This window comes from Euwallacea fornicatus, unplaced genomic scaffold, assembly GCF_040115645.1.
Source record: "Euwallacea fornicatus isolate EFF26 unplaced genomic scaffold, ASM4011564v1 scaffold_62, whole genome shotgun sequence".
Taxonomy (NCBI): domain Eukaryota; kingdom Metazoa; phylum Arthropoda; class Insecta; order Coleoptera; family Curculionidae; genus Euwallacea; species Euwallacea fornicatus.
In genome coordinates, this window is record NW_027096030.1 from 624,716 (window position 1) to 642,564 (window position 17,849).

Below are 17,849 nucleotides of genomic sequence, written 5' to 3' on the forward strand. Positions count from 1 at the left end.
TTCCGAAGTTATCGAGCTTTAAAATTTGAAAAGTCACACAAGTTGTGTGTTTGAGCACATAACGTACTATTTTTCTTGGAAATTCAACAAGATGCAATCATGATGTGTTGTGTCATCTTTAAAATCTCGTCGAGCTGATTAATTTGACACTTTGTTTAAGAAATTTGGTACTCATTTGCCGAAGTTATCGAGCTTCAAAATTTGAAAAGTCACACAAGTTGTGTGTTTGAGCACATAAAGTACTATTTTTCTTGGAAATTCAACAAGATGCAATCATGATGGTTTATGTCATTTTAAAGATCTCGTCGAGCTGATTAATTTGACACTTTGGTTATAAAATTGGTCCTCATTTGCCGAAGTTATCGAGCTTCAAAATTTGAAGTCACACAAGTTGTGTGTTTGAGCACATAAAGTAATATTTTTCTAGGAAATTCAACGTGATGCAATCATGATGTTTCATGTCATTTTAAAGATCTCGTCGATCCAATTAATTTGACACTTTGTTTAACAAATTTGGTCCTCATTTGCCGAAGTTATCGAGCTTCAAAGTTTGAAAAGTCACACAAGTTGTGTGTTTGAGCACATTAAGTACTATTTTTCTTGGAAATTCAACAAGATGCAATCATGATGTGGTGTGTCATCTTTATAATCTCGTCGAGCTGATTAATTTGACACTTTGTTTAAGAAATTTGGTCCTCATTTGCCGAAGTTATCGAGCTTCAAAGTTTGAAAAGTCACACAAGTTGTGTGTTTGAGCACATAAAGTACTATTTTTTTTGGAGATTCAACAAGATGCAATCATGATGAGTTGTGACATCTTCAAAATCTCGTCGAGCCGATTAATTTGACACTTTGTTTAACAAATTTGGTCCTCATTTGCCGAAGTTATCGAGCTTCAAAGTTTTAAAAGTCACACAAGTTGTGTGTTTGAGCACATAAAGTACTATTTTTTTTGGAGATTCAACAAGATGCAATCATGATGAGGTGTGACATCTTCAAAATCTCGTCGAGCTGATTAATTTGACACTTTGTTTAAGAAATTTGGTACTCATTTGCCGAAGTTATCGAGCTTCAAAGTTTGAAAAGTCACACAAGTTGTGTGTTTGAGCACATAAAGTACTATTTTTCTTGGAAATTCTACATGATGCAATCATGATGTTTCATGTCATTTTAATGATCTCGTCGAGCTGATTAATTTGACACTTTGTTTAAGAAATTTGGTACTCATTTGCCGAAGTTATAGAGCTTCAAAATTTGAAAAGTCACACAAGTTGTGTGTTTGAGCACATAAAGTACTATTTTTCTTGGAAATTCAACAAGATGCAATCATGATGTTTTATGTCATTTTAAAGATCTCGTCGAGCTGATTAATTTGACACTTTGGTTATAAAATTGGTCCTCATTTGCCGAAGTTATCGAGCTTCAAAGTTTGAAAAGTCACACAAGTTGTGTGTTTGAGCACATAAAGTACTATTTTTTTTGGAGATTCAACAAGATGCAATCATGATGAGTTGTGACATCTTCAAAATCTCGTCGAGCCGATTAATTTGACACTTTGTTTAACAAATTTGGTACACATTTGCCGAAGTTATCGAGCTTCAAAGTTTGAAAAGTCACACAAGTTGTGTGTTTGAGCACATAAAGTACTATTTTTCTTGGAAATTCAACATGATGCAATCATGATGTTTCATGTCATTTTAATGATCTTGTCGAGCTGATTAATTTGACACTATCTTTAAGGAATTTGGTACTCATTTTCCGAAGTTATCGAGCTTCAAAATTTGAAAAGTCACACAAGTTGTGTGTTTGAGCACATAAAGTACTATTTTTCTTGGAAATTCAACATGATGCAATCATGATGTTTCATGTCATTTTAATGATCTTGTCGAGCTGATTAATTTGACACTTTCTTTAAGGAATTTGGTACTCATTTTCCGAAGTTATCGAGCTTCAAAGTTTGAAAAGTCACACAAGTTGTGTGTTTGAGCACATAAAGTACTATTTTTCTTGGAAATTCAACAAGATGCAATCATAATGTGTTATGTCATCTTTAAAATCTCGTCGAGCTGATTAATTTGACACTTTGGTTATAAAATTGGTCCTCATTTGCCGAAGTTATCGAGCTTCAAAATTTGAAGTCACACAAGTTGTGTGTTTGAGCACATAAAGTACTATTTTTTTTGGAGATTCAACAAGATGCAATCATGATGAGTTGTGACATCTTCAAAATCTCGTCGAGCCGATTAATTTGACACTTTGTTTAACAAATTTGGTACTCATTTGCCGAAGTTATCGAGCTTCAAAGTTTGAAAAGTCACACAAGTTGTGTGTTTGAGCACATAAAGTACTATTTTTCTTGGAAATTCAAGAAGATGCAATCATAATGAGTTGTGACATCTTCAAAACCTCGTCGAGCTGATTAATTTGACACTTTGTTTAAGAAATTTGGTCCTCATTTGCCGAAGTTATCGAGCTTCAAAGTTTTAAAAGTCACACAAGTTGTGTGTTTGAGCACATAAAGTACTATTTTTTTTGGAGATTCAACAAGATGCAATCATGATGAGGTGTGACATCTTCAAAATCTCGTCGAGCTGATTAATTTGACACTTTGTTTAAGAAATTTGGTCCTCATTTGCCGAAGTTATCGAGCTTCAAAGTTTTAAAAGTCACACAAGTTGTGTGTTTGAGCACATAAAGTACTATTTTTCTTGGAAATTCAACAAGATGCAATCATGATGTGTTGTGTCATCTTTAAAATCTCGTCGAGCTGATTAATTTGACACTTTGTTTAAGAAATTTGGTACTCATTTGCCGAAGTTATAGAGCTTCAAAATTTGAAAAGTCACACAAGTTGTGTGTTTGAGCACATAAAGTACTATTTTTCTTGGAAATTCAACAAGATGCAATCATGATGTGGTGTGTCATCTTTATAATCTCGTCGATCTGATTAATTTGACACTTTGTTTAAGAAATTTGGTACTCATTTGCCGAAGTTATCGAGCTTCAAAATTTGAAAAGTCACACAAGTTGTGTGTTTGAGCACATAAAGTACTATTTTTCTTGGAAATTCAACAAGATGCAATCATGATGTTTTATGTCATATTAAAGATCTCGTCGAGCTGATTAATTTGACACTTTGGTTATAAAATTGGTCCTCATTTGCCGAAGTTATCGAGCTTCAAAGTTTGAAAAGTCACACAAGTTGTGTGTTTGAGCACATAAAGTACTATTTTTCTTGGAAATTCAACAAGATGCAATCATGATGTGGTGTGTCATCTTTATAATCTCGTCGAGCTGATTAATTTGACACTTTGTTTAACAAATTTGGTCCTCATTTGCCGAAGTTATCGAGCTTCAAAGTTTGAAAAGTCACACAAGTTGTGTGTTTGAGCACATAAAGTACTATTTTTCTTGGAAATTCAAGAAGATGCAATCATAATGAGTTGTGACATCTTCAAAACCTCGTCGAGCTGATTAATTTGACACTTTGTTTAACAAATTTGGTCCTCATTTGCCGAAGTTATCGAGCTTCAAAGTTTGAAAAGTCACACAAGTTGTGTGTTTGAGCACATAAAGTACTATTTTTTTTGGAAATTCAACAAGATGTAATCATGATGAGTTGTGACATCTTCAAAATCTCGTCGAGCTGATTAATTTGACACTTTCTTTAACGAATTTGGTACTCATTTTCCGAAGTTATCGAGCTTTAAAATTTGAAAAGTCACACAAGTTGTGTGTTTGAGCACATAACGTACTATTTTTCTTGGAAATTCAACAAGATGCAATCATGATGTGTTGTGTCATCTTTAAAATCTCGTCGAGCTGATTAATTTGACACTTTGTTTAAGAAATTTGGTACTCATTTGCCGAAGTTATCGAGCTTCAAAATTTGAAAAGTCACACAAGTTGTGTGTTTGAGCACATAAAGTACTATTTTTCTTGGAAATTCAACAAGATGCAATCATGATTTGTTCTGTCATCTTTATAATCTCGTCGAGCTGATTAATTTGACACTTTGTTTAAGAAATTTGGTACTCATTTGCCGAAGTAATCGAGCTTCAAAATTTGAAGTCACACAAGTTGTGTGTTTGAGCACATAAAGTACTATTTTTCTAGGAAATTCAACGTGATGCAATCATGATGTTTCATGTCATTTTAAAGATGTCGTCGATCCGATTAATTTTACACTTTGTTTAACAAATTTGGTCCTCAGTTGCCGAAGTTATCGAGCTTCAAAGTTTGAAAAGTCACACAAGTTGTGTGTTTGAGCACATAAAGTACTATTTTTTTTGGAGATTCAACAAGATGCAATCATGATGAGTTGTGACATCTTCAAAATCTCGTCGAGCCGATTAATTTGACACTTTGTTTAACAAATTTGGGACTCATTTGCCGAAGTTATCGAGTTTCAAAGTTTGAAAAGTCACACAAGTTGTGTGTTTGAGCACATAAAGTACTATTTTTCTTGGAAATTCAACAAGATGCAATCATGATGTTTCATGTCATTTTAAAGATATCGTCGAGCCGATTAATTTGACACTTTGTTTAACAAATTTGTTCCTCATTTGATGAAGTTATCGAGCTTCAAAGTTTGAAAAGTCTCACAAGTTGTGTGTTTGAGCACATAAAGTACTATTTTTCTTGGAAATTCAACAAGATGCAATCATGATGTTTTATATCATTTTAAAGATCTCGTCGAGCTGATTAATTTGACACTTTGGTTATAAAATTGGTCCTCATTTGCCGAAGTTATCGAGCTTCAAAATTTGAAGTAACACAAGTTGTGTGTTTGAGCACATAAAGTACTATTTTTCTAGGAAATTCAACATGATGCAATCATGATGTTTCATGTCATTTTAATGATCTTGTCGAGCTGATTAATTTGACACTATCTTTAAGGAATTTGGTACTCATTTTCCGAAGTTATCGAGCTTCAAAATTTGAAAAGTCACACAAGTTGTGTGTTTGAGCACATAAAGTACTATTTTTCTTGGAAATTCAACATGATGCAATCATGATGTTTCATGTCATTTTAATGATCTTGTCGAGCTGATTAATTTGACACTTTCTTTAAGGAATTTGGTACTCATTTTCCGAAGTTATCGAGCTTCAAAGTTTGAAAAGTCACACAAGTTGTGTGTTTGAGCACATAAAGTACTATTTTTCTTGGAAATTCAACAAGATGCAATCATAATGTGTTATGTCATCTTTAAAATCTCGTCGAGCTGATTAATTTGACACTTTGGTTATAAAATTGGTCCTCATTTGCCGAAGTTATCGAGCTTCAAAATTTGAAGTCACACAAGTTGTGTGTTTGAGCACATAAAGTACTATTTTTTTTGGAGATTCAACAAGATGCAATCATGATGAGTTGTGACATCTTCAAAACCTCGTCGAGCCGATTAATTTGACACTTTGTTTAACAAATTTGGTACTCATTTGCCGAAGTTATCGAGCTTCAAAGTTTGAAAAGTCACACAAGTTGTGTGTTTGAGCACATAAAGTACTATTTTTCTTGGAAATTCAAGAAGATGCAATCATAATGAGTTGTGACATCTTCAAAACCTCGTCGAGCTGATTAATTTGACACTTTGTTTAAGAAATTTGGTCCTCATTTGCCGAAGTTATCGAGCTTCAAAGTTTTAAAAGTCACACAAGTTGTGTGTTTGAGCACATAAAGTACTATTTTTTTTGGAGATTCAACAAGATGCAATCATGATGAGGTGTGACATCTTCAAAATCTCGTCGAGCTGATTAATTTGACACTTTGTTTAAGAAATTTGGTCCTCATTTGCCGAAGTTATCGAGCTTCAAAGTTTTAAAAGTCACACAAGTTGTGTGTTTGAGCACATAAAGTACTATTTTTCTTGGAAATTCAACAAGATGCAATCATGATGTGTTGTGTCATCTTTAAAATCTCGTCGAGCTGATTAATTTGACACTTTGTTTAAGAAATTTGGTACTCATTTGCCGAAGTTATAGAGCTTCAAAATTTGAAAAGTCACACAAGTTGTGTGTTTGAGCACATAAAGTACTATTTTTCTTGGAAATTCAACAAGATGCAATCATGATGTGTTGTGTCATCTTTAAAATCTCGTCGAGCTGATTAATTTGACACTTTGTTTAAGAAATTTGGTCCTCATTTGCCGAAGTATCGAGCTTCAAAATTTGAAGTCACACAAGTTGTGTGTTTGAGCACATAAAGTAATATTTTTCTAGGAAATTCAACGTGATGCATTCATGATGTTTCATGTCATTTTAAAGATCTCGTCGATCCAATTAATTTGACACTTTGTTTAACAAATTTGGTCCTCATTTGCCGAAGTTATCGAGCTTCAAAGTTTGAAAAGTCACACAAGTTGTGTGTTTGAGCACATAAAGTACTATTTTTTTTGGAGATTCAACAAGATGCAATCATGATGAGTTGTGACATCTTCAAAATCTCGTCGAGCCGATTAATTTGACACTTTGTTTAACAAATTTGGTACACATTTGCCGAAGTTATCGAGCTTCAAAGTTTGAAAAGTCACACAAGTTGTGTGTTTGAGCACATAAAGTACTATTTTTCTTGGAAATTCAACATGATGCAATCATGATGTTTCATGTCATTTTAATGATCTTGTCGAGCTGATTAATTTGACACTATCTTTAAGGAATTTGGTACTCATTTTCCGAAGTTATCGAGCTTCAAAATTTGAAAAGTCACACAAGTTGTGTGTTTGAGCACATAAAGTACTATTTTTCTTGGAAATTCAACATGATGCAATCATGATGTTTCATGTCATTTTAATGATCTTGTCGAGCTGATTAATTTGACACTTTCTTTAAGGAATTTGGTACTCATTTTCCGAAGTTATCGAGCTTCAAAGTTTGAAAAGTCACACAAGTTGTGTGTTTGAGCACATAAAGTACTATTTTTCTTGGAAATTCAACAAGATGCAATCATAATGTGTTATGTCATCTTTAAAATCTCGTCGAGCTGATTAATTTGACACTTTGGTTATAAAATTGGTCCTCATTTGCCGAAGTTATCGAGCTTCAAAATTTGAAGTCACACAAGTTGTGTGTTTGAGCACATAAAGTACTATTTTTTTTGGAGATTCAACAAGATGCAATCATGATGAGTTGTGACATCTTCAAAATCTCGTCGAGCCGATTAATTTGACACTTTGTTTAACAAATTTGGTACTCATTTGCCGAAGTTATCGAGCTTCAAAGTTTGAAAAGTCACACAAGTTGTGTGTTTGAGCACATAAAGTACTATTTTTCTTGGAAATTCAAGAAGATGCAATCATAATGAGTTGTGACATCTTCAAAACCTCGTCGAGCTGATTAATTTGACACTTTGTTTAAGAAATTTGGTCCTCATTTGCCGAAGTTATCGAGCTTCAAAGTTTTAAAAGTCACACAAGTTGTGTGTTTGAGCACATAAAGTACTATTTTTTTTGGAGATTCAACAAGATGCAATCATGATGAGGTGTGACATCTTCAAAATCTCGTCGAGCTGATTAATTTGACACTTTGTTTAAGAAATTTGGTCCTCATTTGCCGAAGTTATCGAGCTTCAAAGTTTTAAAAGTCACACAAGTTGTGTGTTTGAGCACATAAAGTACTATTTTTCTTGGAAATTCAACAAGATGCAATCATGATGTGTTGTGTCATCTTTAAAATCTCGTCGAGCTGATTAATTTGACACTTTGTTTAAGAAATTTGGTACTCATTTGCCGAAGTTATAGAGCTTCAAAATTTGAAAAGTCACACAAGTTGTGTGTTTGAGCACATAAAGTACTATTTTTCTTGGAAATTCAACAAGATGCAATCATGATGTGGTGTGTCATCTTTATAATCTCGTCGATCTGATTAATTTGACACTTTGTTTAAGAAATTTGGTACTCATTTGCCGAAGTTATCGAGCTTCAAAATTTGAAAAGTCACACAAGTTGTGTGTTTGAGCACATAAAGTACTATTTTTCTTGGAAATTCAACAAGATGCAATCATGATGTTTTATGTCATATTAAAGATCTCGTCGAGCTGATTAATTTGACACTTTGGTTATAAAATTGGTCCTCATTTGCCGAAGTTATCGAGCTTCAAAGTTTGAAAAGTCACACAAGTTGTGTGTTTGAGCACATAAAGTACTATTTTTCTTGGAAATTCAACAAGATGCAATCATGATGTGGTGTGTCATCTTTATAATCTCGTCGAGCTGATTAATTTGACACTTTGTTTAACAAATTTGGTCCTCATTTGCCGAAGTTATCGAGCTTCAAAGTTTGAAAAGTCACACAAGTTGTGTGTTTGAGCACATAAAGTACTATTTTTCTTGGAAATTCAAGAAGATGCAATCATAATGAGTTGTGACATCTTCAAAACCTCGTCGAGCTGATTAATTTGACACTTTGTTTAACAAATTTGGTCCTCATTTGCCGAAGTTATCGAGCTTCAAAGTTTGAAAAGTCACACAAGTTGTGTGTTTGAGCACATAAAGTACTATTTTTTTTGGAAATTCAACAAGATGTAATCATGATGAGTTGTGACATCTTCAAAATCTCGTCGAGCTGATTAATTTGACACTTTCTTTAACGAATTTGGTACTCATTTTCCGAAGTTATCGAGCTTTAAAATTTGAAAAGTCACACAAGTTGTGTGTTTGAGCACATAACGTACTATTTTTCTTGGAAATTCAACAAGATGCAATCATGATGTGTTGTGTCATCTTTAAAATCTCGTCGAGCTGATTAATTTGACACTTTGTTTAAGAAATTTGGTACTCATTTGCCGAAGTTATCGAGCTTCAAAATTTGAAAAGTCACACAAGTTGTGTGTTTGAGCACATAAAGTACTATTTTTCTTGGAAATTCAACAAGATGCAATCATGATGGTTTATGTCATTTTAAAGATCTCGTCGAGCTGATTAATTTGACACTTTGGTTATAAAATTGGTCCTCATTTGCCGAAGTTATCGAGCTTCAAAATTTGAAGTCACACAAGTTGTGTGTTTGAGCACATAAAGTAATATTTTTCTAGGAAATTCAACGTGATGCAATCATGATGTTTCATGTCATTTTAAAGATCTCGTCGATCCAATTAATTTGACACTTTGTTTAACAAATTTGGTCCTCATTTGCCGAAGTTATCGAGCTTCAAAGTTTGAAAAGTCACACAAGTTGTGTGTTTGAGCACATTAAGTACTATTTTTCTTGGAAATTCAACAAGATGCAATCATGATGTGGTGTGTCATCTTTATAATCTCGTCGAGCTGATTAATTTGACACTTTGTTTAAGAAATTTGGTACTCATTTGCCGAAGTTATCGAGCTTCAAAGTTTGAAAAGTCACACAAGTTGTGTGTTTGAGCACATAAAGTACTATTTTTTTTGGAGATTCAACAAGATGCAATCATGATGAGTTGTGACATCTTCAAAATCTCGTCGAGCCGATTAATTTGACACTTTGTTTAACAAATTTGGTCCTCATTTGCCGAAGTTATCGAGCTTCAAAGTTTTAAAAGTCACACAAGTTGTGTGTTTGAGCACATAAAGTACTATTTTTTTTGGAGATTCAACAAGATGCAATCATGATGAGGTGTGACATCTTCAAAATCTCGTCGAGCTGATTAATTTGACACTTTGTTTAAGAAATTTGGTACTCATTTGCCGAAGTTATCGAGCTTCAAAGTTTGAAAAGTCACACAAGTTGTGTGTTTGAGCACATAAAGTACTATTTTTCTTGGAAATTCTACATGATGCAATCATGATGTTTCATGTCATTTTAATGATCTCGTCGAGCTGATTAATTTGACACTTTGTTTAAGAAATTTGGTACTCATTTGCCGAAGTTATAGAGCTTCAAAATTTGAAAAGTCACACAAGTTGTGTGTTTGAGCACATAAAGTACTATTTTTCTTGGAAATTCAACAAGATGCAATCATGATGTTTTATGTCATTTTAAAGATCTCGTCGAGCTGATTAATTTGACACTTTGGTTATAAAATTGGTCCTCATTTGCCGAAGTTATCGAGCTTCAAAGTTTGAAAAGTCACACAAGTTGTGTGTTTGAGCACATAAAGTACTATTTTTTTTGGAGATTCAACAAGATGCAATCATGATGAGTTGTGACATCTTCAAAATCTCGTCGAGCCGATTAATTTGACACTTTGTTTAACAAATTTGGTACACATTTGCCGAAGTTATCGAGCTTCAAAGTTTGAAAAGTCACACAAGTTGTGTGTTTGAGCACATAAAGTACTATTTTTCTTGGAAATTCAACATGATGCAATCATGATGTTTCATGTCATTTTAATGATCTTGTCGAGCTGATTAATTTGACACTATCTTTAAGGAATTTGGTACTCATTTTCCGAAGTTATCGAGCTTCAAAATTTGAAAAGTCACACAAGTTGTGTGTTTGAGCACATAAAGTACTATTTTTCTTGGAAATTCAACATGATGCAATCATGATGTTTCATGTCATTTTAATGATCTTGTCGAGCTGATTAATTTGACACTTTCTTTAAGGAATTTGGTACTCATTTTCCGAAGTTATCGAGCTTCAAAGTTTGAAAAGTCACACAAGTTGTGTGTTTGAGCACATAAAGTACTATTTTTCTTGGAAATTCAACAAGATGCAATCATAATGTGTTATGTCATCTTTAAAATCTCGTCGAGCTGATTAATTTGACACTTTGGTTATAAAATTGGTCCTCATTTGCCGAAGTTATCGAGCTTCAAAATTTGAAGTCACACAAGTTGTGTGTTTGAGCACATAAAGTACTATTTTTTTTGGAGATTCAACAAGATGCAATCATGATGAGTTGTGACATCTTCAAAATCTCGTCGAGCCGATTAATTTGACACTTTGTTTAACAAATTTGGTACTCATTTGCCGAAGTTATCGAGCTTCAAAGTTTGAAAAGTCACACAAGTTGTGTGTTTGAGCACATAAAGTACTATTTTTCTTGGAAATTCAAGAAGATGCAATCATAATGAGTTGTGACATCTTCAAAACCTCGTCGAGCTGATTAATTTGACACTTTGTTTAAGAAATTTGGTCCTCATTTGCCGAAGTTATCGAGCTTCAAAGTTTTAAAAGTCACACAAGTTGTGTGTTTGAGCACATAAAGTACTATTTTTTTTGGAGATTCAACAAGATGCAATCATGATGAGGTGTGACATCTTCAAAATCTCGTCGAGCTGATTAATTTGACACTTTGTTTAAGAAATTTGGTCCTCATTTGCCGAAGTTATCGAGCTTCAAAGTTTTAAAAGTCACACAAGTTGTGTGTTTGAGCACATAAAGTACTATTTTTCTTGGAAATTCAACAAGATGCAATCATGATGTGTTGTGTCATCTTTAAAATCTCGTCGAGCTGATTAATTTGACACTTTGTTTAAGAAATTTGGTACTCATTTGCCGAAGTTATAGAGCTTCAAAATTTGAAAAGTCACACAAGTTGTGTGTTTGAGCACATAAAGTACTATTTTTCTTGGAAATTCAACAAGATGCAATCATGATGTGGTGTGTCATCTTTATAATCTCGTCGATCTGATTAATTTGACACTTTGTTTAAGAAATTTGGTACTCATTTGCCGAAGTTATCGAGCTTCAAAATTTGAAAAGTCACACAAGTTGTGTGTTTGAGCACATAAAGTACTATTTTTCTTGGAAATTCAACAAGATGCAATCATGATGTTTTATGTCATATTAAAGATCTCGTCGAGCTGATTAATTTGACACTTTGGTTATAAAATTGGTCCTCATTTGCCGAAGTTATCGAGCTTCAAAGTTTGAAAAGTCACACAAGTTGTGTGTTTGAGCACATAAAGTACTATTTTTCTTGGAAATTCAACAAGATGCAATCATGATGTGGTGTGTCATCTTTATAATCTCGTCGAGCTGATTAATTTGACACTTTGTTTAACAAATTTGGTCCTCATTTGCCGAAGTTATCGAGCTTCAAAGTTTGAAAAGTCACACAAGTTGTGTGTTTGAGCACATAAAGTACTATTTTTCTTGGAAATTCAAGAAGATGCAATCATAATGAGTTGTGACATCTTCAAAACCTCGTCGAGCTGATTAATTTGACACTTTGTTTAACAAATTTGGTCCTCATTTGCCGAAGTTATCGAGCTTCAAAGTTTGAAAAGTCACACAAGTTGTGTGTTTGAGCACATAAAGTACTATTTTTTTTGGAAATTCAACAAGATGTAATCATGATGAGTTGTGACATCTTCAAAATCTCGTCGAGCTGATTAATTTGACACTTTCTTTAACGAATTTGGTACTCATTTTCCGAAGTTATCGAGCTTTAAAATTTGAAAAGTCACACAAGTTGTGTGTTTGAGCACATAACGTACTATTTTTCTTGGAAATTCAACAAGATGCAATCATGATGTGTTGTGTCATCTTTAAAATCTCGTCGAGCTGATTAATTTGACACTTTGTTTAAGAAATTTGGTACTCATTTGCCGAAGTTATCGAGCTTCAAAATTTGAAAAGTCACACAAGTTGTGTGTTTGAGCACATAAAGTACTATTTTTCTTGGAAATTCAACAAGATGCAATCATGATGGTTTATGTCATTTTAAAGATCTCGTCGAGCTGATTAATTTGACACTTTGGTTATAAAATTGGTCCTCATTTGCCGAAGTTATCGAGCTTCAAAATTTGAAGTCACACAAGTTGTGTGTTTGAGCACATAAAGTAATATTTTTCTAGGAAATTCAACGTGATGCAATCATGATGTTTCATGTCATTTTAAAGATCTCGTCGATCCAATTAATTTGACACTTTGTTTAACAAATTTGGTCCTCATTTGCCGAAGTTATCGAGCTTCAAAGTTTGAAAAGTCACACAAGTTGTGTGTTTGAGCACATTAAGTACTATTTTTCTTGGAAATTCAACAAGATGCAATCATGATGTGGTGTGTCATCTTTATAATCTCGTCGAGCTGATTAATTTGACACTTTGTTTAAGAAATTTGGTCCTCATTTGCCGAAGTTATCGAGCTTCAAAGTTTGAAAAGTCACACAAGTTGTGTGTTTGAGCACATAAAGTACTATTTTTTTTGGAGATTCAACAAGATGCAATCATGATGAGTTGTGACATCTTCAAAATCTCGTCGAGCCGATTAATTTGACACTTTGTTTAACAAATTTGGTCCTCATTTGCCGAAGTTATCGAGCTTCAAAGTTTTAAAAGTCACACAAGTTGTGTGTTTGAGCACATAAAGTACTATTTTTTTTGGAGATTCAACAAGATGCAATCATGATGAGGTGTGACATCTTCAAAATCTCGTCGAGCTGATTAATTTGACACTTTGTTTAAGAAATTTGGTACTCATTTGCCGAAGTTATCGAGCTTCAAAGTTTGAAAAGTCACACAAGTTGTGTGTTTGAGCACATAAAGTACTATTTTTCTTGGAAATTCTACATGATGCAATCATGATGTTTCATGTCATTTTAATGATCTCGTCGAGCTGATTAATTTGACACTTTGTTTAAGAAATTTGGTACTCATTTGCCGAAGTTATAGAGCTTCAAAATTTGAAAAGTCACACAAGTTGTGTGTTTGAGCACATAAAGTACTATTTTTCTTGGAAATTCAACAAGATGCAATCATGATGTTTTATGTCATTTTAAAGATCTCGTCGAGCTGATTAATTTGACACTTTGGTTATAAAATTGGTCCTCATTTGCCGAAGTTATCGAGCTTCAAAGTTTGAAAAGTCACACAAGTTGTGTGTTTGAGCACATAAAGTACTATTTTTCTTGGAAATTCAACAAGATGCAATCATGATGAGTTGTGACATCTTCAAAATCTCGTCGAGCCGATTAATTTGACACTTTGTTTAACAAATTTGGTACTCATTTGCCGAAGTTATCGAGCTTCAAAGTTTGAAAAGTCACACAAGTTGTGTGTTTGAGCACATAAAGTACTATTTTTCTTGGAAATTCAAGAAGATGCAATCATAATGAGTTGTGACATCTTCAAAACCTCGTCGAGCTGATTAATTTGACACTTTGTTTAACAAATTTGGTACACATTTGCCGAAGTTATCGAGCTTCAAAGTTTGAAAAGTCACACAAGTTGTGTGTTTGAGCACATAAAGTACTATTTTTCTTGGAAATTCAACATGATGCAATCATGATGTTTCATGTCATTTTAATGATCTTGTCGAGCTGATTAATTTGACACTATCTTTAAGGAATTTGGTACTCATTTTCCGAAGTTATCGAGCTTCAAAATTTGAAAAGTCACACAAGTTGTGTGTTTGAGCACATAAAGTACTATTTTTCTTGGAAATTCAACATGATGCAATCATGATGTTTCATGTCATTTTAATGATCTTGTCGAGCTGATTAATTTGACACTTTCTTTAAGGAATTTGGTACTCATTTTCCGAAGTTATCGAGCTTCAAAGTTTGAAAAGTCACACAAGTTGTGTGTTTGAGCACATAAAGTACTATTTTTCTTGGAAATTCAACAAGATGCAATCATAATGTGTTATGTCATCTTTAAAATCTCGTCGAGCTGATTAATTTGACACTTTGGTTATAAAATTGGTCCTCATTTGCCGAAGTTATCGAGCTTCAAAATTTGAAGTCACACAAGTTGTGTGTTTGAGCACATAACGTACTATTTTTCTTGGAAATTCAACAAGATGCAATCATGATGTGTTGTGTCATCTTTAAAATCTCGTCGAGCTGATTAATTTGACACTTTGTTTAAGAAATTTGGTACTCATTTGCCGAAGTTATCGAGCTTCAAAATTTGAAAAGTCACACAAGTTGTGTGTTTGAGCACATAAAGTACTATTTTTCTTGGAAATTCAACAAGATGCAATCATGATGGTTTATGTCATTTTAAAGATCTCGTCGAGCTGATTAATTTGACACTTTGGTTATAAAATTGGTCCTCATTTGCCGAAGTTATCGAGCTTCAAAATTTGAAGTCACACAAGTTGTGTGTTTGAGCACATAAAGTAATATTTTTCTAGGAAATTCAACGTGATGCAATCATGATGTTTCATGTCATTTTAAAGATCTCGTCGATCCAATTAATTTGACACTTTGTTTAACAAATTTGGTCCTCATTTGCCGAAGTTATCGAGCTTCAAAGTTTGAAAAGTCACACAAGTTGTGTGTTTGAGCACATTAAGTACTATTTTTCTTGGAAATTCAACAAGATGCAATCATGATGTGGTGTGTCATCTTTATAATCTCGTCGAGCTGATTAATTTGACACTTTGTTTAAGAAATTTGGTCCTCATTTGCCGAAGTTATCGAGCTTCAAAGTTTGAAAAGTCACACAAGTTGTGTGTTTGAGCACATAAAGTACTATTTTTTTTGGAGATTCAACAAGATGCAATCATGATGAGTTGTGACATCTTCAAAATCTCGTCGAGCCGATTAATTTGACACTTTGTTTAACAAATTTGGTCCTCATTTGCCGAAGTTATCGAGCTTCAAAGTTTTAAAAGTCACACAAGTTGTGTGTTTGAGCACATAAAGTACTATTTTTTTTGGAGATTCAACAAGATGCAATCATGATGAGGTGTGACATCTTCAAAATCTCGTCGAGCTGATTAATTTGACACTTTGTTTAAGAAATTTGGTACTCATTTGCCGAAGTTATCGAGCTTCAAAGTTTGAAAAGTCACACAAGTTGTGTGTTTGAGCACATAAAGTACTATTTTTCTTGGAAATTCTACATGATGCAATCATGATGTTTCATGTCATTTTAATGATCTCGTCGAGCTGATTAATTTGACACTTTGTTTAAGAAATTTGGTACTCATTTGCCGAAGTTATAGAGCTTCAAAATTTGAAAAGTCACACAAGTTGTGTGTTTGAGCACATAAAGTACTATTTTTCTTGGAAATTCAACAAGATGCAATCATGATGTTTTATGTCATTTTAAAGATCTCGTCGAGCTGATTAATTTGACACTTTGGTTATAAAATTGGTCCTCATTTGCCGAAGTTATCGAGCTTCAAAGTTTGAAAAGTCACACAAGTTGTGTGTTTGAGCACATAAAGTACTATTTTTCTTGGAAATTCAACAAGATGCAATCATGATGAGTTGTGACATCTTCAAAATCTCGTCGAGCCGATTAATTTGACACTTTGTTTAACAAATTTGGTACTCATTTGCCGAAGTTATCGAGCTTCAAAGTTTGAAAAGTCACACAAGTTGTGTGTTTGAGCACATAAAGTACTATTTTTCTTGGAAATTCAAGAAGATGCAATCATAATGAGTTGTGACATCTTCAAAACCTCGTCGAGCTGATTAATTTGACACTTTGTTTAACAAATTTGGTCCTCATTTGCCGAAGTTATCGAGCTTCAAAGTTTTAAAAGTCACACAAGTTGTGTGTTTGAGCACATAAAGTACTATTTTTTTTGGAGATTCAACAAGATGCAATCATGATGAGGTGTGACATCTTCAAAATCTCGTCGAGCTGATTAATTTGACACTTTGTTTAAGAAATTTGGTACTCATTTGCCGAAGTTATCGAGCTTCAAAGTTTGAAAAGTCACACAAGTTGTGTGTTTGAGCACATAAAGTACTATTTTTCTTGGAAATTCTACATGATGCAATCATGATGTTTCATGTCATTTTAATGATCTCGTCGAGCTGATTAATTTTACACTTTGTTTAACAAATTTGGTCCTCAGTTGCCGAAGTTATCGAGCTTCAAAGTTTGAAAAGTCACACAAGTTGTGTGTTTGAGCACATAAAGTACTATTTTTTTTGGAGATTCAACAAGATGCAATCATGATGAGTTGTGACATCTTCAAAATCTCGTCGAGCCGATTAATTTGACACTTTGTTTAACAAATTTGGGACTCATTTGCCGAAGTTATCGAGTTTCAAAGTTTGAAAAGTCACACAAGTTGTGTGTTTGAGCACATAAAGTACTATTTTTCTTGGAAATTCAACAAGATGCAATCATGATGGTTTATGTCATTTTAAAGATCTCGTCGAGCTGATTAATTTGACACTTTGGTTATAAAATTGGTCCTCATTTGCCGAAGTTATCGAGCTTCAAAATTTGAAGTCACACAAGTTGTGTGTTTGAGCACATAAAGTAATATTTTTCTAGGAAATTCAACGTGATGCAATCATGATGTTTCATGTCATTTTAAAGATCTCGTCGATCCAATTAATTTGACACTTTGTTTAACAAATTTGGTCCTCATTTGCCGAAGTTATCGAGCTTCAAAGTTTGAAAAGTCACACAAGTTGTGTGTTTGAGCACATTAAGTACTATTTTTCTTGGAAATTCAACAAGATGCAATCATGATGTGGTGTGTCATCTTTATAATCTCGTCGAGCTGATTAATTTGACACTTTGTTTAAGAAATTTGGTCCTCATTTGCCGAAGTTATCGAGCTTCAAAGTTTGAAAAGTCACACAAGTTGTGTGTTTGAGCACATAAAGTACTATTTTTTTTGGAGATTCAACAAGATGCAATCATGATGAGTTGTGACATCTTCAAAATCTCGTCGAGCCGATTAATTTGACACTTTGTTTAACAAATTTGGTCCTCATTTGCCGAAGTTATCGAGCTTCAAAGTTTTAAAAGTCACACAAGTTGTGTGTTTGAGCACATAAAGTACTATTTTTTTTGGAGATTCAACAAGATGCAATCATGATGAGGTGTGACATCTTCAAAATCTCGTCGAGCTGATTAATTTGACACTTTGTTTAAGAAATTTGGTACTCATTTGCCGAAGTTATCGAGCTTCAAAGTTTGAAAAGTCACACAAGTTGTGTGTTTGAGCACATAAAGTACTATTTTTCTTGGAAATTCTACATGATGCAATCATGATGTTTCATGTCATTT